The 20289-nt window shown below is 36.1% G+C and overlaps 1 protein-coding gene across 3 annotated transcripts in view; it reads left to right on the forward strand.

Moving 5' to 3' along the window:
- The first annotated feature begins 553 nt into the window (after nt 1-553).
- CDH18 (cadherin 18) overlaps nt 554-20289 on the forward strand; it is a 647409-nt gene continuing 627673 nt past the window's right edge. The window contains exon 1 of one of the 3 annotated variants that reach the window (XM_081524342.1): nt 554-714. The gene's annotated coding sequence lies outside the window, so the exon portion shown is untranslated. Of the gene's footprint in view, nt 791-20289 lie in introns of all 3 variants that reach the window. The other 2 variants (XM_081524344.1, XM_081524343.1) reach the window with 2 other exon arrangements.

Raw genomic sequence — 20289 nt, forward strand, 5'->3', positions numbered from 1 at the left:
GAATTCTTGTCTGTACTGAATGGACACATGATACAGCAAAATAGGCATGAGGTGTGTTCAAAGATATTTTCTAAGGCACTGAATTCCCAGAAAGGTCAATTTGGGTAGAAATTTGCCTGAAAATATTACTTTGTAACAGTCTGGTTGAGTCACTTTTAAGCACATGCAGGATATCATGTTTTTCTTTTATCTAGAACAGAAGACCAAACAACTTAATGCAAAAATGCTCTTTGTAGGGAGGCTTAATTAATTTTGTCTCTTATTTTTCTAGTCACAGGTGATTTACAATATAATTCTTTCTTTCAACTAATTTAAAGAAGTTTTCACAAACCCGGCCCCATTTTTATTGCCTTCCCGATGGCTTCTCCTTCTACTCCTACTCATTCTACCTTTGGTTTTACTAGTTTCTGAATAGCCACAAATTGGCTTCTGCAGCTGAAAGTGAGTGGAATCAAGAGGGTTTGGAGAGGAAGCCTCCACCTCAGTTAGACCCAGGTGCTTATGGAAAGCCCAATCCTGTTCTCGCGTGAGTCTGACGCAGCTTCTAACTTGCGGGAATTCCTGGTTCCTCGGCCCTCGGCTCAGCACATCTTCATCCGCCTCCTGGTAGGCACTGCATTTCTTGTCAGCTCCAGTCGGGGGATGATACCATTATCTTTGCCAAAGTCATCCGTTGAGTTTGCTGAGAAGCTTCCTTAGAATCTGGAGAAGAAGGTATGGACGTGGGAATCATGGCGCGTGAAAGGTTTAAGGAGGAAGAGAACACAGATTAAATATGTTATTGCCACAGGTACCTTTCTCATACCTAGCTCAGTTATGAACTTTGTCTCTCTCACACACACTACAGGTAATACCTGGAGAAAATCTCTGCACAGTTTCAGTATTTACGGTATCAAAATTTCAAACATGACAGAAGTAAAACCGATGATTTACTGACGTAGAAATTAGTACTATTTATTGTACACACACCAAAAATACAGCTTGTAAATAGGGAGTGGTCAAACCAATAAGGTTCAAGTAGGGATTCCCAGGTGGCTCAAATGGTAAAGAATCTACCTGCATTGCTGGAGACCTGGGTTAGATCCCTGAGTCTGCAAGGTCTCCTGGTGAAGGAAATGGCAAACTCACTCCAGTATTCTTGCCTGGAGAATCCCATGGAGAGAGGAGTCTGGCGGGCTACTGTCCATGGGGTCACAAAGAGCTGGACATGACTGAGCAACTAACACTTCACTTCATATTGCTTTAGAGCAGTTTATACTATGAGAAGGTCATGTTCTTCAGTGGTTGTTTATAATAGTAGAATTTTCTCAAATGATAGGGAATTGGTTAATGGTTAGTTCATATCAGTTTTGGCAATAGTTTAGATATTGCTTGATTTCCAGAGGCATGAACAAGAAATTACCCAGTTCAAGTTAGGTTTGTGAAGTTAACTGAATTTAACTTTGCTTGTATGACTAAACTGGTTTTGGCCTGCTTAGGGGATTTTCATGTCTGGTCTCCGTTTGTTTTTGATTTTTAACAGCTTCTATTTTATTGCATTTAAGATGTTGATATAAAATGTTAGCAACAAAAAATGGAAGTTCACCTGTTTTGATGATCAGCTCTTCTTTCATCATATTGGCTCATAGTCTGTCCACCAAGGACTCTGATTTGTGTCCTAAAGTAGAGCTGGCCCTGCAGCTGAGTCTGTATACCAGGGGCCAAGCAAATTGTGGAAACTTCTCGGTCTTGTTTTTGATGGTTAAAATTCCCCACTTAGAAACAGTCAGTATCACCTGTATTTTCATGGTTTCAGTTAATGATCTTCCTGGTTGATGCTGTATGGACTCTAGTGCAATATGAGCAGGAAGAAAGAAATAGCAGATGGAAATAGCTGAATCTCTTACATCTTCTTCAAGTTTCCCTGTTGCAGACCCCCAGATGTATTGGTAAACTAATTCCTCTTTTAAATTTGTAATCCGTTGGGGCTCTGGAAGGTTTGTAAACTATCACAAAGTTTACTCAATTAGAGTAGCTTTCACTTTCCACAAAATGAGTGTCTGGTGAATCCTTCCTGAATAATCTTGTCAACAATTCTAGTGTTTGCAGCAGTCTGCAATTTTAGTCTTTAATGGCACCTCTCCTGTGACAGGCAAAAAAAACCCCTCAATTTATATAAAAGCCATAATCATATTATAATATATACTTACTCCCCTCAATTACAATTATAATTAGGTAGGTAATTATTTCTAAATGTATGAAAGTATAATACAAAATTCATACTAATAAGTAAATGACATTTCCACGCAAGTATTAGTGAGGGTGTGTCATGAAGCCCATTAAGATATTAAGTACCTTTGAAAGCTGGAGAGCAAATAGAGCTGGGGAAAGAGGATCAGAAAATGGAGGCCAAATATACAGCAATTAGAACTAATTTTAGATGCTATGAGATAATTACTGACATAAACACCTAAGCAAAACTCATCATGTAACACATGAGAAAATTTTTTGTTTTTCTTTTTACCAAAGTCAGTGTATATGATAACAACATAATCAGAGGGAAAATCTTTTGTAAGCTTAAGGTGTACTGCTGTAAGAAATAGAAATTAAAATATATATAGCCAGGTGGTCCTAATTGAATTTATAATTTAGTGGCAGAGTTTATTGTAATTGGAACAGAATATATGTTTCTTACTTCAGTAAAAACGCTGAAATACTATCCAGGGAAACAAATTATAAAATAAAAAGTTATACTAATATTTAGGATTACAAGAACAGACAAAATTTCATTATATCCCAGCTGCAAGCCTACTTAAGATTCTCTTTTCTTGGAAAAATTTTTTCTTTATTGAGAAGTACTTCTGAAGAGTGCATTATTTCCTCCAAATAATCCAAAATTAGAGAGAAATTATTTTAGTCAGAAAACTAAAAAAAATTGTCTAATACATACAAAGTAATCTCTTTTAACACTTTTATGAAGACTTTACCAGTGTTTGATGTGGAATAATTATTGCTTTAATTAGAAATTAATGAATAAAACTGGATGTTACCCCGTGGGTCATAATTTGCCCTGATACTAGAAAAATGTTGTTAAAGTAAAACTGTTGATACACCCAACTGGATAAGTATAAAGTTTACATGAGAATAAAAAATATTTAAAAAGGGTGATAGTAATTTTTCTCCAGAAAGCAAAATAACTTTTAAAAGAATAACTTTTTTCAAGAGTCAATAAGCCCTCAGTAGACCATCGTCTTCAGTTTGGTTCATGTCAAAATGACTGTAGCAACAAGAACAAAACAGGAAAATTTTCACTGCTGCTTAATTCAGCTTTTGTTACAATAGCATAGGCATCAGAATGCCTAATGAAGGAACTATAGTGGTGTGTTCTTAGAAATGAGGATTGTTAATCTCTACAATCACCCAACCTGTGATTATACCCTCTCTTAAAAAGAAAATTGGAAATCAGTGGGAAAATGGCATTTTGGTGTAATTGAGATTATGTTTATTCACAGAGTGTTTTGTTTTCCTTATGTGCTGCCAGACATCTGGATAAAGACTGAAAAGTTTAGCAAAATATTAACATCTTTCCCAGTGTCTAAATGTTGATTTGCATTTTATGTTTCACTCTAAATAGTTGATGAGATTTAATATTATCCACAAAATATAAATTGTTTTCCCCTTTTCTTTGAAGTTATTGTCTCACTCTAGGCCATCCCATAGGATATTCTCTAATTTGGAAAGAGAGTGGATATATGATAGAATTTTAGAGTTGAAAGATAGGAAAATAATATTGGCCCACCTTAATATCTGTGGTTAATAATTTTAAGAATTAAAAGGGTCATTTTTCTAAATCATATGTGGTGTTTGTGGCTGAGTATAACAGGAACCTCTGTCTTATGCAAGAAATACACATTATTTTCTTAACTAAGTAGGCTTAAATATTAAAATCATTACAGTTAAAATAAGAAACTATGTAAAAGGCTACCTGTTGTTCTCATCACTGAGTAGCACATTTTTTGAAGTTCTACTGATTGAAATAATAAAATTAAAAAAAGTTAAAAATTCAAAAGTAAGGGATAAAATGATTTAGTTTGGTAGAAGATATGATTTATCATGCATATCCAATAAAACCTTTTTGGAAGTATAGAAAAATTAAATGAGTAAAATTTGTTAAAAATCACATTTTTACCTCCTCTTACTTTCTTTAGAGATGAAAATGGGAAATAGTCCCTTTAATGCAGAATAAAATAAAATAGAATTACAGTTAACAAGTTAGCACCTACATAAAGAAATTGTGTAATGTGATGGAAAGATAAAACTAGGTCAGAAAAAGTGAAAAGTAACTGTACAGTATCAGGAAATATGAAGCTTACTATCATAAATGCCTACTTCTCTAAAATTAATATATAAACTGAATGTATTTTGAATGAAATTACAACAGTAGTTTGTGTCTTCAGATAAAACACCTTTAAGTATATGTAAGAATAGGTATGTGAAAAACCATAAAACCTGTGTGGTATAAATGGCAATTTACAGAGTAACTCATGATTATTCTTTTATTAGTCATTAGAGCATAATACAAATCCATCTTAGGCAGTTCTTTATTGACATAAAACATACAAGTAAAGCAGTGGAACAAAATAAAACATCCTCAAATTGATTACAATATACATAATTGTATGTAAGTTGAAAGTCATTTTTTTCAGCCATTTTTGTTTTGTGTGTGTGTGCAATTGAACAGCGAAACTGACTATTGATCTAGAAGAAGTTTGAAGATTTACATTCAAAACTTAAAACAAATGTGGCAAGAAAATCTAGGAGAAATAGTTCATGTGTAATCAAGAAGTAGATAAAACTCTACGAATTAAGGCTGAGGAATCCTTCAGGAATGTAGATATGTTTTTGAGTTTTTAAAATGCTTGTAAGACCAAATATACTATTGAAAATACACATTTAGTTGGGAATCTGTGTGTCATATATAAGAATGACAAAGAATTGCCATTTATACTGCACAGTAGCTTTCATTTTCTTAAAGCAAACTTTGTAAGCAATGTGTAGTTGACTTTTATTTTCATCTATTTTGATAAATTTTGTCTTTAACAAATGGATATGTGCCATTCACCTGTAAGATAAATCATTGCTATTTGGATTTATGTGTTTTATCATACCCTTTGGTCCATTTGTTTTATTGTTTTATGTAATATTTTCTCTCATTTTTGCTTTCTTTAGAAGTATATTGCCTCTTCTTTTAACATTTCAGTTATAGATTCTTTTTAGTAAAATGTAACTTTTTTTTTCTAGCACTATTAGTTGGCCCAGAGATACCAAACGTGTAATTGACTTCTTTGGGGTAATGTGAATACCATTCTCAAGAATATGCTGATGTCTTAAAACAATGTATTTCTATATAACATTTCTATGCCTTTTAATTCTATGTTAAACTTATATATATATATATTATTTTAATTTCCATAAAATTAAAATTTATATACATTTTCACATGCATTTATTTTTCTTTCCTATTCATTTATTTTTCTATATGTGTATTTACTTCTGGTATATATATTTTGGGGCCAAAAAAGTTCTCTTATAGTTTAGTTTATTGTATGACTGTTGCTGTTCTGAAAAAAAAAAAAATCTCTATCTTATTTCACAATTAAAAACACTGTAGCTGGGAATGAAAGCATAAGTTGGCAGTTATTTTCTTTCAGCAGTTTAAAGATATTTTTGATCTGTTGTTCCAGTACTTTTTCATAGCCTTTTATCCCTTTGAAGAAATATATATGATAGGCCTGGGTGTGGTTTTCTGAGTACTTACATTCCTTATCTTTTAACAATTTGGGGAACTTTATTTTAGGGCTTTTTCTCTCATTTACTTTTTTTTTTTCCCCATTCTCTCTCCCTGCTTCTTGAATACCAATAACTTATATTAGATCTCCTTCTCAAATCACTCTTTTCAATATGTTTACTATTTTTACTCTTTTTCAACCTGCACATTTCCTATTGAACTATTTTCCAATTCTCTATTCTTCTATCATTTCCAGTCTGTCATTAAATAATCAATTCCGTTCTTAATTTTTTTTTTAAATTTTATTTGTTGGGGCATAAAAGTTTACCACTTTTTACTAGTTTCTCCTGTACAGTGAAGTGAATCCCTCCCATCAAGGTCACCACACAGTACTGAGTTGAGTTCTCTGCACACAGCAGACTCTTCTCTAGTTATCTCTCTTCCATGCATAGCAGTGTATACATGTCAATCCCACTCTCTCAATTCATCCCATCCCCATTTTCCCCCCTTGGTGTTCGTACATTTGTTCTCTTCATCTGTGTGTTTATTTCTGCTTTGCAAATAGTTTCATCTGTACCATTTTTCCAGATTCCACATATGTATGGTAATATACATTATTTGTTTTTCTCTTTTTGACTTACTTCACTGTGTATGACACTATGTAGGTCCATCCATGTCTCTACATATAACCCAATTTTATTCCTTTTAATAGCTGAGTAATATTCCATTGTGTATATGAATGGCATGTTTATCCATTCATCTGTCAATGGGCATTTAGGTTACTTTCATTTTTTTTAGTTCAAAAATTTTTATTTAGCTTTTTTTCATGTATACTATAGTTCTCTTTTCATATATACATCCTTACAACAATTTTGAACATATTATTCACAGTTGAATAAAGTCCATCACTGATAACTTAGAAATCAAGAATTATATGCAGGTTTATTGCTATTTTCTCTTTATTCTCTTAGTCTTGGCAATTTTGAAAAAGTCTAGAGGTCATAAATACTAATACTTTTTTTTCTATTGAATATTTATTTCCCTGAAGTCTAATAGACATGTAAGCTGGAGACACACCATTCTAATCCAATCAGGCACTGAGCTGATTCCAGGCTGGGTTATTAGTTTTGTAATAACTCAAATTATACTTGTGTGCTTTTTTTTTTTTTCCCTCTGAATCTCAACTGAGAAAAAGGAATACTTACGGGGTACCCTCCTAGTAAAAGTCAGCCCTTTCTTGATCATCTTGGCACTGGGAGTCTGCTTTCAGTGGTTTTTTAGTTTTTAATCCTCCACAGCTGAAGACTTCAATAAATGCCTCTATTATGGGATCAGCCTCCTAGAAGTGTTTCTCTGAATTCCCTGTCCTAGGAAGTTTTTGTTTTCGGTGAATCTCCGCTGCTCTGAAAACTTTTCAGAACTTCACTGGCATTTCTTAGCTCTATCCCTACTCTAGTATTCCCAGTCTCTGGATCCACCCTAAGAATTGGTTAAATGCCCTGAGGGAAAAAGCAGCTCACTCTATACTGGTTCACTTCAGTTCAGTTCTGTCGCTCAGTCCTGTCCTACTCTTTCTGACCCTATTAACTGCAGCATGCTAGGCCTCCCTGTCCATCACGAACTCCCAGAGTCCACCCAAACCCATGTCCATTGAGTCGGTGATGCCATCCAAGCATCTCATCCTCTGTCATCCCCTTCTCCTCCTGCCCCCAATCCTTCCCAGCATAAGGGTCTTTACAAATGAGTCAGGTCTTCCCATCAGGTGGCCAAAGTATTGGAGTTTCAGCTTCAACATCTGTCCCTCCAATGAACACCCATGACTGACCTCATTTAGTATGGACTAGTTGGATCTCCTTGCAGTCCAAGGGACTCTCAAGAGTCTTCTCCAACACCACAGTTCAAAAGCATCAATTCTGCACTCAGCTTTCTTTCTAGTCCAACTCTCACATCCATACATGACCACTGGAAAAACCATAGCCTTGACTGGACGGACCTTTGTTGGCAAAGTAGTGTCTCTGCTTTTTAATATGCTGTTTAGGTTGGTCATAACTTTCCTTCCAAGAAGTAAGTGTCATTTAATTTCATGGCTGCAGTCACCATCTACAGTGATTTTGGAGCCCATAAAAATAAAGTCTGACACTGTTTCCACTGTTTCCCCATCTATCTGCCATGAAGTGATGGGACCAGATGCCATGATCTTAGTTTTCTGAATGTTGAGCTTTAAGCCAACTTTTTCACTCTCCTCTTTCACTTTCATCAAGAGGCTCTTTAGTTCTTCACTTTCTGCCATAAGGGTGGTGTCATCCGCATATCTGAGGTTATTGATATTTCTCCCGGCAATCTTGATTCCAGCCTGTGCTTCCTCCAGCCCAGGGTTTCTCATGATGTACTCTGCATATAAGTTAAATAAGCAGGGTGACAATATACAGCCTTGACGTACTCCTTTTCGTCTTTGGAACCAGTCTGTTGTTCCATGTCCAGTTCTAACTGTTGCTTCCTGACCTGCATACAGGTTTCTCAACAGGCAGGTCAGGTGGTCTGGTATTTCCATCTCTTTCAGAATTTTCCAGTTTATTGTGATCCACACAGTCAAAAGTTTTGGCACAGTCAATAAAGCAGAAATAGATGTTTTTCTGGAACTTTCTTGCTTTTTCGATGATCCATCGGATATTGGCAATTTGATCTGTGGTTCCTCTGCCTTTTCTAAAACTAGCTGGTTCTCTTATCTGTTCTTTAATTCCTGCTTAGTCAGGGAACTCTGATAATTTCACTGAGATTTCTTTCTTTATATTTCTGTTTTTTAAAGTCTTTATTATTGTTATACTTTGAATAAGAAAATTAGCTAGGTATAAAACACACAGGTGGCCTAGTGATAAAGAACCCACCTGCCAATGCAGGAGACTAAGGAGACGTGTGTTCAAGCTCTGAGTTGGGAAGATCCCCTAGAGAAAGAAATGGCAACTCACTCCAGTATTCTTGCCTGTAAAATCCCATGGACAGAGGAGCCTGAAGGTCTACAGTCCATGGGGCCTCAAAGGATCAGACATGACTTAACAACTGAGCACACACACACGTAATTTGAATAAGAAAATTAGCTAGGTACAAGACAACTGACCATTAGTGTTTAATTCTTAGCATTTCAAGTAGAAAATCCAATTTCAATGCAGTATCAGCAACATATTTAACATAATGCCAGTGTTATTAATGTGACTTCCTAATCAATGAATTCCATATTGTATTTTTCCTGCAATGTATTCCAAATGATTATATGTTCTTATATTACTTTGCATGTTCAAGTAACTAGAGATCGCAAAGAAGAGTGTATGAGGAAGTACTCTTTAAAGGGTATAGAATTTTAGTTTGGAAAGAAGATAAAGTTCTAGAGACAGATAGTGGTGATTGATGGTTAAACAACAGTGTCATACTGTCATTGAATTCTATGCTTATAATTTATCATTTAAACCATTTTTATATTATGTATTTACCACAATAAAAAGTACAGATTTAAATGAGTCATCAAGAAATTAAAGGTAGCATGATATTTTTACATATAAATAGTGCATCTTGTTTAAGGATTCTGTTACAGTGAATTATATGTCAGTCAGATTTGTTTTGTACTTTAACTTCTGTGAACATGCTAAATTTGTCAGTCTTTCCATTTCAGTGACATAAGCATTCATCTACTTTAATTATTTGTACTCATTTCAGTTCAGTCGCACAGTCGTGTCCGACTCTTTGCGACCCCATGAATTGCAGCATGCCAGGCCTCTCTGTCCATCACCAACTCCCGGAGTCTACCCAAACCCATGTCCAACGAGTCGGTGATGCCATCCAACCATCTCATCCTCTGTCGTCCCCTTCTCCTTCCGCCCCCAATCCTACCCAGCATTAGGGTCTTTTCCAATGAGTCAACTCTTCGCATGAGGTGGCCAAAGTATTGGAGTTTCAGCTTCAACATCAGACCTTCCAATGAACACCCAGGATTGATCTCTTTTAGGATGGATTGATTGGATCTCCTTGCAGTCCAAGAGACTCTCAAGAGTCTTCTCCAACACCACAGTTCAAAAGCATCAATTCTTTGGCGCTCAGCTTTCTTCACCATCCAACTCTCACATCCATACATGACCACTGGAAAAACCATAGCCTTGACTAGACGTACTTTTGTTGGCAAAGTAATGTCTCTGCTTTTAAATATGCTATCTAGGTTGGCCATAACCTTCCTTCCGAGGAGTAAGCGTCTTTTAATTTCATAGCTGCAATCACCATCAGCAGTGATTTTGGAGCCCAAAAAAATAAAGTCTGACACTGTTTCCACTGTTTCCCCATCTATTTCCCATGAAGTGATGGGACCAGATGCCATGATCTTAGTTTTCTGAAGGTTGAGCTTTAAGCCAACTTTTTCACTCTCCTCTTTCACCTTCATCAAGAGGCTCTTTACTTCTTCTTCACTCTCTGCCATAAGGGTGGTGTCATCCGCATATCTGAGGTTATTGATATTTCTCCCGGCAGTCTTGATTCCAGCTTGTGTTCCTTCCAGCCCAGCGTTTCTCATGATGTACTCTGCATATAAGTTAAATAAGCAGGCTGACAATATACAGCCTTGACATACTCCTTTTCCTATTTGGAACCAGTCTGTTGTTCCATGTCCAGTTCTAACTGTTGCTTCCTGACCTGCATACAGGTTTCTCAAGAGACAGGTCAGATGGTCTGGTATTCCCATCTCTTTCAGAATTTTCCACAGTTTATTGTGATCCACACAGTCAAAGGCTTTGGCATAGTCAATAAAGCAGAAATAGATGTTTTTCTGGAACTCTCTTGCTTTTTTGATGATCCAGTGGATATTGGCAATTTGATCTCTGGTTCCTCTGCCTTTTCTAAAACCAGCTTGAACATCTGGAAGTTCACGGTTCACATATTGCTGAAGCCTGGCTTGGAGAATTTTGAGCATTACTTTACTAGCATGTGAGATGAGTGCAATTGTGCGGTAGTTGGAGCATTCTTTGGCATTGCCTTTCTTTGGGATTGGAATGAAGACTGACCTCTTCCAGTCCTGTGGCCACTGCTGAGTTTTCCAAATTTGCTGGCATATCGAGTGCAGCACTTTCACAGCATCACCTTTGAGGATTTGAAATAGCTCAACTGGAATTCCATCACCTCCACTAGCTTTGTTCGTAGTGGTGCTTTCTAAGGCCCACTTGACTTCACATTCCAAGATGTCTGGCTCTAGGTGAGTGATCACACCATCGTGATTATCTGGGTCATGAAGATCTTTTCTGTACAGTTCTTCTTTGTATTCTTCCCACCTCTTCTTAATATCTTCTGCTTCTGTTAGGTCCATACCATTTCTGTCCTTTATCGAGCCTATCGTTGCATGAAATGTTCCTTTGGTATCTCTAATTTTCTTGAAGAGATCTCTAGTCTTTCCGAATCTGTTGTTTTCCTCTATTTATTTGCACTGATCGTTGAGGAAGGCTTTCTTATCTCTCCTTGCTATTCTTTGGAACTCTGCATTCAGATGAGAATATCTTTCCTTTTCTCCTTTGCTTTTCGCTTCTCTTCTCTTCCCAGCTATCTGTAAGGTCTCCTCAGATAGCCATTTTGCTTTTTTGCATTTCTTTTCCATGGGGATTTTCTTGATCCCTGTCTCCTGTACAATGTACTCACAGATATACAAAACATAAAAGACTACTACTATACAATGGGGATATCCATAAAATTAAATTATACTTTATTTGCCAAAATATGATAAGCAAAATGAAGAGTTAGAAAAAGAAAAGCCCAGTGATTGACGGGGAAAAAGGTCATAGGTGGGATGGACCTTGAATGATAGACATAAATATTTCCATGATAATTTAAATTGTTAATAGCAATCAGAGAGCAGTTTACCTCCAATAGCAGTGTTGAAATGTATTATTTTATTAAGTCCTCAAATATTTAAAAATATATTTAGACATATTAATAGCAGACCATTTCAAGATTCAGAATATTTTCCTTTTAGGCCATATTTTTCTTTTTACAATTTTAGGTAAAATGCTATATATGACTTTCTTCTACATTCATGCTTCAAGGATAATGCCCTCTGATATATTTTCCTGGTTCAGCAAAATCCAAATTCCAAAACCTGTAAGACAATGTGGGAAACAGAATTTTATGTCAGTTTCAAGGGGAGCATTATCTTTTTCCATTATAGTGGAAAACATATTTAGCATTGAGAGAAGTCATATTAACATAATAATCTATAATCCAAGGGCTAGTGGGTCATATGTTTTTAGCCTACCTAAATGTTGCCAGATATGTGGTTATGCCCTCTGTTGAAACCATTCTGTGGTATTTTACAGTGATGCAGCACCTTGCATTAAAACAAACAAACAAACACAAAGCAATCATCTTAAAAATGAAAGCCCTTGACAGTATTTCCATCAAGAGGGTTAGCAGAAAAAATCAATATCGTCCTTTTCATATGGTTCCAAAATTACGTAGTGAATATTGAGGCAGAAAAACAAAGCCTCTTGATTTGACTATATATTTTCCTCTAATCATTGTAAGCTTACATTTGGCTTCCCTAGTGGCTCAGCGGGTAAAGCGTCTGCCTGCAATGCAGGAGACCTGGGTTCGATCCCTGAGTGGGGAAGATCCCCTGGAGAAGGAAATGGCAACCCACTCCAGTATTCTTGCCTGGAAAACCCCATGGATGGAAAAGCCTGGTGGACTACAGTCCATGGATTCACAACTAGTCGGACATGATTGAGCGACTTCACTTTCACTTTTCTTTCTTCCGCATTTGGCTATGCATCCCCGGGGTCTTTTGCTTACTGTTACCAAGGTATTAGGATATTTGGGTGTTATTTCTGTTGAAAAGCTTTGTTTGTTTGTTTTAAAGTATCACTTTCTCTCCATTTTACAAAATAAAAAATAGGGATTAATTATTTAACTATAAAATCTTTATGTAATGCGTCTACTAAACAGGGCGTGTGATTGTAATAGTTTGTTCAAGTAAATTACCAACTATAAGCTCAACAAGGGATTCCAGAATTAGGACAGAACTCAAATAGAGTATTCTAAGGTGTAATCATTCTGAAGTCATATTTACATTTTTACTTTAAGTACTTTCGCATATTACAATCTAACTTTTAAAAATTCAGCTTCCTTTCACTTTTTGTATTTATATGGTGATTTCTGAATTGTTGAAGATTGTGAATATCTCTGTTTTCTATTTTAGAATTGACTCCATGACTCAGGTTCATGAGTTTGAAAGGGCAGTGCATTCATTTTTGATCTACATCAATCTTCCCTTAAACAATCTCAAATGTGCACATTTCAATACACTAACATTTTCTTACAGTTTACACTTTTACTATTTTCAATAAGTCACCAAGATTCTTTGTAATGACTATCCAAGTTGTTTAATAAGTATAATTTTCTCCTAAAGTCTAAATTAATTCCACATTAGTGTTTCATTTTTTATTTTAACTGCTGTTCTTTGTTTTCATAGTTCACATAAGACTTTTTTAAAGATTGAAGTATACTTGATTTACAATGTTGTGTTAGTTTCAGGTGTACAGCAGAGTGATTCAGGTGTACATTATGTATTTTTATGTTATCTTTTTTCAGATTATTTTCCCTTATAAGTTATTATAAAATATTGAACATAGTTCCCCATGCCATGCAGTAGGTGCTCATTAGTATCTATTTTATATATAGAGATGTGTAAATGTTAATCCATCCTGCTAATTTATCTCTCCCCATCCCCTTTCTCCTTTGATAACCATCAGTTTATTTTCTACTATGTGGGTCTATTTCTGTTTTCTAAATAAGATCATTAATTTTTCAGATTCTGCATATGTGATATTATATGATATTTGTCTTTGTCATTGCCTTAGTATTATAGTCTCTAGGTCCATCCATATCACAGTCCTTATTTTATGATATTTTATTCCTATTTTTTATTTAGACACCTTTCCAAATCATCACACTCACTTTAAAGTACCTAAGGACAATGCTTAACCTGTTGACGAGCTGAATACTTCTCTATTTTTTAGAACACTATTAGTCACCTGATAGAAAACTTTTGCCACCATCAAGTTCACCTTCTGAAAACAGTAATAGGAACATTGGAAAAAAATGTTATCTCTTAACAATCACCAGTTAACTACTCCAGTGTCATGATGAGACTATTAACATGTAATGTGGTAGAACTGAAGTATTTTTTTTAAAGAAAATAAAGTATTTCACAGGCAGCAAAGTTTTATTAACTCTAGTCCCTATGATCCAAATAAGGCTATTTGGCTACTGTTCTGCTCTAGGGAGGTTTTATAATAACAATAAAATTGTCATAAAATAATATGTCAGGCAGAGTAATACTTTGTATAGCTTATGCCAAAATTTTTAACTTAAAAAATGAGAACCAAGTTAACATGAACTCTGGATTGTCATTTTATAGTCTTCTTGTAACTAGCACTCATTCCAAATATTGCTATAAAATGTTCAAAATAAAATGCAACAACTGAAAATTCAGTGCCTTTATTTTGGCATATTTAACATATTGATCCTGAAAAATAATTCAAGAAATATTCATGTAGGTATATTTCAACTATTATTATATGAAACGAACTGGGAAGAAAATGTGTGACATAATTTTCCAAGATGAGTAATTGGATGGCATCATCCACTCAATGGACATGAGTTTGAGCAAACTCTGGGAAATAGTGAAGGACAGGAAAGCCCTGGGGTGCTGTAGTCCATGGGGTCGCAGAGAGTCGGACACGATTAAACAACTGAACAACTACAATTACACTGAAGAATTTTGCCATTAAGCTATCTGATTAACATACAGTTTTAAAAAAGGGTGGGGGGATTCAGGAAAGACTACAAAGTCAATTCAAATATTCTAGTGCAAAATACAATATGGTTCATGGTACCATATTGTGTTTTACACAAGAATTAAAAAATGAAAAAGAAAAAAAAAAACTGTTGGGATGGTTTTATCTGACATCAGTTCAGTACAGTTGCTCACTCATGTACAACTCTGTACAACCCCATGGTCTGCAGAACACCAGGCTTCCCTGTTCATCACCAACATCCAGAGCCTGCTCAAGCTCATGTCCATCACGTTGGTGATGCCATTCAACCATCTCATCCTCTGCCATCCCATTCTCTTCCCGCCCTCAATCTTTCCGAGCATCAGGGTCTTTTCTCATGAGTCACTTTTTCACATCAGGTAGCCAAAGTGCTGGAGTTTCAGCTTCAGCATCAGTCCTTCCAGTGAATATTGAGGACTGATCTCCTTTAGAATGGACTGATTAGATCTTCTTGCAGTCCAAGGGAATCTCAAGATGCTTCTCCAACACCACAGTTCAGAAGCATCAATTATATGGTGCTCAGCTTTCTTTCTAGTCCAACTCTCACATCCATACCTGACTACTGGAAAAACCATAGCCTTGACTAGACAAGCCTTTGTTGACAAAGTAATGTCTCTGCTTTTAAATATGCCGTCTAGTTTATTCATAACTTTTCTTCTAAGGAGTAAGTATCTTTTAATTTCATGGTTGCAGTCACCATCTACAGTGATTTTGGAGCCCCCCAAAATAAAGTCTGCCACTGTTTCCACTGTTTCCCCATCTATTTGCATTAAGTGGTGGGACCAGATGCCATGATCTTTGTTTTCTGAATGTTGAGCTTTAAGCCAGTTTTTTTTTTTTTTTCACTCTCCTCTTTCACTTTCATCAAGAGGCTCTTTAGCTCTTCTCTGCTTTCTGCCATAAGGGTCATTTCATCTGTGTATCTGAGCTTATTGATATTTCTCCTGGCAATCTTGATTCCAGCTTGTGGTTCATCCAGCCCAGCGTTTCTCATAATGTACTCTGCATATAAGTTAAATAAGCAGGGTGACAATATACAGCCTTGACGTACTCCTTTCCCAATTTGGAACCAGTCTGTTGTTCCATGTCCAGTTCTAACTAATGCTTCCTGACCTGCATGCACATTTCTCAGGAGGTAGGTCAGGTGGTCTGGTATTCTGATTTCTTGAAGAATTTTCCATAGTTTGTTGTGATCCACACAGTCAAAGGCATTGGCATCGTCAATGAAGCAGAAGTAGATGTTTTTTTTGGAACTCTCTTGCTTTTTCTATGATCCAGTGGATGTTGGCAATTTGATCTCGGGTTCCTCTGCCTTTTCTAAATCCAGCTTGAACATCTGAAAGCTCACGGTTCACATATTGTTGAAGCCTGGCTTGGAGAATTTTGATCATTACTTTACTAGAGTGTGCTGCTACTGCTGCTAAGTCACTTCAGTCGTGTCTGACTCTTAGCGACACCATGGACTACAGCCTACCAGGCTCCTCCATCCATGGGATTTTCCAGGCGAGAGTGCTGGAGTGGAGTGCCATTGCCTTCTCTGTACTAGTGAGTGAGATGACTGCAATTGTGTGGTAGTTTGAACATTCTTTGGCTTTGCCTTTCTTTGGGATTGGAATGAAAACTGACCGTTTTCAGTCCTGTGGCCACTGCTGAGTTTTCCAGATTTGCTGGCATATTTAGTCCAGCACTTTTGCAGCAGCATCTTTTAGGATTTGAAATAGCTCTACTGGAATTCAATCACCTCCACTAGCTTTGTTCCTAGTGATGCTTCCTAAGGCCCACTTGACCTCTCATTTCAGAATGTCTGGCTCCAGGTGAGTGATCACACCATCGTGGTTATCTGGGTTATGAAGATATTGTTTGTACAGTTCTTCTGTGTATTTTTGCCACATCTTCTTTTTTTTATTTTATTTTTTTATTTTTTATTTTATTTTTTTATTTTAGTTGGGGGCTAATTACTTTACAATATTGTAATAGTTTTTGCCATACATTGACATGAATCAGCCATGAGTTTACATGTATTCCCCTTCCTGCAACCCCCACCCACCTCCCTCCCCATCCCATCCCTCTGGGTCATCCCATTGCCCCGGCCCTGAGCCTTTGTCTTATGCATCGAACATGGAATGGTGTTCTGTTTCACATATGATAATATACATGTTTCAATGCTATTCTCCCAGAACGTCCCACCCTCACCTTCTCCCTCAGAGTCCATAAAATTGTTCTATGCATCTGTGTCTCTTATTCTGTCTTGCATATAGGGTTATCGTTACCATCTTTCAAATTCCATATATATGCATTAGTATACTGTATTGTTGTTTTTCTTTCTGGCTTACTTCACTCTGTATAATGGGCTCCAGTTTCATCCATCTCAGTAGAACCGATTCAAATGTATTTTTTTAATGGCTGAGTAGTATTCCATTGTGTATATGTACCATAGCTTCCTTATCCATTCGTCTGCTGATGGACATCTAGGTTGCTTCCATGTCCTGGCTATTGTAAACAGTGCTGCGATGAACGTTGGGGTACACGCGTCTCTTTCAATTCTGGTTTCTTCGGTGTGTATGCCCAGCAGTGGGATTGCTGGGTCATATGGTAGTTCTATTCCCAGTTTTTTAAGGAATCTCCACACTGTTCTCCATAGTGGCTGTACTAGTTTGCATTCCCACCAACAGTGTAAGAGGGTTCCCTTTTCTCCACACCCTCTCCAGCATTTATTGCTTGTAGACTTTTGGATAGCAGCCATTCTGACTGGTGTGAAATGATACCTCATTGTGGTTTTGATTTGCATTTCTCTAATAATGAGTGATGTTGAGCATCTTTTCATGTGTTTGTTAGCCATCTGTATGTCTTCTTTGGAGAAATGTCTGTTTAGTTCTTTGGCCCATTTTTTGATTGGGTCGTTTATTTTTCTGGAATTCAGCTGCAGAAGTTGCTTGTATATTTTTGAGATTAATTGTTTGTCTGTTGCTTCGTTTGCTATTATTTTCTCCCATTCTGAAGGCTGTCTTTTCACCTTGCTTATAGTTTCCTTTGTTGTGCAAAAGCTTTTAATTTTAATTAGGTCCCATTTGTTTATTTTTGCTTTTATTTCCAATATTCTGGGAGGTGGGTCATGGAGGATCCTGCTGTGATTTATGTCGAAGGGTGTTTTGCCTATGTTTTCCTCTAGGAGTTTTATAGTTTCTGGTCTTACGTTTAGATCTTTAATCCATTTTGAGTTTATTTTTGTGTATGGTGTTAGGAAGTGTTCTAGTTTCATTCTTTTACAAGTGGTTGACCAGTTTTCCCAGCACCACTTGTTAAAGAGATTGTCTTTTCTCCATTGTATATTCTTGCCTCCTTTGTCGAAGATAAGGTGTCCATAGGTGCGTGGGTTTATCTCTGGGCTTTCTATTTTGTTCCATTGATCTATATGTCTATCTTTGTGCCAGTACCATACTGTCTTGATGACTGTGGCTTTGTAGTAGAGCCTGAAGTCAGGCAGGTTGATTCCTCCAGTTCCATTCTTCTTCCTCAAGATTACTTTGGCTATTCGAGGTTTCTTATATTTCCATACAAATTGTGAGATGATTTGTTCTAGTTCTGTGAAAAATACCATTGGTAGCTTGATAGGGATTGCATTGAATCTATAGATTGCTTTGGGTAGTATACTCATTTTCACTATATTAATTCTTCCAATCCATGAACACGGTATATTTCTCCATCTGTTTGTGTCCTCTTTGATTTCTTTCATCAGTGTTTTATAGTTTTCTATATATAAGTCTTTTGTTTCTTTAGGTAGATATATTCCTAAGTATTTTATTCTTTTTGTTGCAATGGTGAATGGTATTGTTTCCTTAATTTCTCTTTCTGTTTTCTCATTATTGGAGTATAGGAATGCAAGGGATTTCTGTGTGTTAATTTTATATCCTGCAACTTTACTATATTCATTGATTAACTCTAGTAATTTTCTAGTAGAGTCTTTAGGGTTTTCTATGTAGAGGATCATGTCATCTGCAAACAGTGAGAGTTTTACTTCTTCTTTTCCTATCTGTATTCCTTTTATTTCTTTTTCAGCTCTGATTGCTGTGGCCAAAACTTCCAAAACTATGTTGAATAGTAGTGGTGAAAGTGGGCATCCTTGTCTTGTTCCTGACTTTAGGGGAAATGCTTTCAATTTTTCACCATTGAGGATAATGTTTGCTGTGGGTTTATCATATATAGCTTTTATTATGTTGAGGTATGTTCCTTCTGTTCCTGCTTTCTGGAGGGTTTTTATCATAAATGGATGATGAATTTTGTCAAAGGCTTTTTCTGCATCTATTGAGATAACCATATGGTTTTTTTCTTTCAATTTGTTAATGTGGTATATTACATTGATTGATTTGCGGATGTTAAAAAAACCTTGCATTCCTGGGATAAAGCCCACTTGGTCATGATGTATGATCTTTTAAATATGATGTTGGATTCTGTTTGCTAGAATTTTATTAAGGATTTTTGCATCTATGTTCATCAGTGATATTGGCCTGTAGTTTTCCTTTTTTGTGACATCTTTGTCTGGTTTTGGAATTAGGGTGATGGTGGCCTCATAGAATGAGTTTGGAAGTTTACCATCTTCTGCAATTTTCTGGAAGAGTTTGAGTAGGATAGGTGTTAGCTCTTCTCTAAATTTTTGGTAGAATTCCACTGTGAAGCCGTCTGGTCCTGGGCTTTTGTTTGCTGGAAGATTTCTGATTACAGTTTCGATTTCCGTGCTTGTGATGGGTCTGTTAAGATCTTCTATTTCTTCCTGGTTCAGTTTTGGAAAGTTATACTTTTCTAAGAATTTGTCCATTTCTTCCGAGTTGTCCATTTTATTGGCATATAGCTGTTGGTAGTAGTCTCTTATGATCCTTTGTATTTCTGTGGAGTCTGTTGTGATCTCTCCATTTTCATTTCTAATTTTGTTGATCTGATTCTTCTCCCTTTGTTTCTTGATGAGTCTGGCTAATGGCTTGTCAATTTTGTTTATCTTCTCGAAAAACCAGCTTTTAGTTTTGTTGATTTTTGCTATGGTCTCTTTTGTTTCTTTTGCATTTATTTCTGCCCTAATTTTTTAAGATTTCTTTCCTTCTACTGACCCTGGGGTTTTTCATTTCTTCCTTCTCTAGTTGCTTTAGGTGTAGAGTTAGTTAATTTATTTGATTTTTTTCTTGTTTCTTGAGGTACGCCTGTATTGCTATGAACCTTCCCCTTATCATTGCTTTTACGGTGTCCCATAAGTTTTGGGTTGTCGTGTTTTCATTTTCATTCATTTCTATGCATAATTTGATTTCTTTTTTAATTTCTTCTGTGATTTGTTGGTTATTCAGAAGCGTGTTGTTTAGCCTCCATATGTTGGAATTTTTAATAGTTTTTTTCCTGTAATTGAGGTCTAATCTTACTGCATTGTGGTCAGAGAAGATGGCTAGGATGATTTCAATTTTTTTGAATTTACCAAGGCTAGATTTATGGCCCAGGATGTGATCTATCCTGGAGAAAGTTCCATGTGCACTTGAGAAAAAGGTAAAATTGATTGTTTTGGGGTGGAAAGTCCTGTAAATATCAATTAAATCTAATTTGTCTATTGTATCATTTAAAGTTTGTGTTTCCTTGTTAATTTTCTGTTTAGTTGATCTATCCATATGCGTGAGTGGAGTATTAAAG

This window comes from Giraffa tippelskirchi, chromosome 8 (assembly GCF_054371585.1).
Source record: "Giraffa tippelskirchi isolate mGirTip1 chromosome 8, T2T-mGirTip1v1.2.pri, whole genome shotgun sequence".
Taxonomy (NCBI): Eukaryota; Metazoa; Chordata; class Mammalia; order Artiodactyla; family Giraffidae; genus Giraffa; species Giraffa tippelskirchi.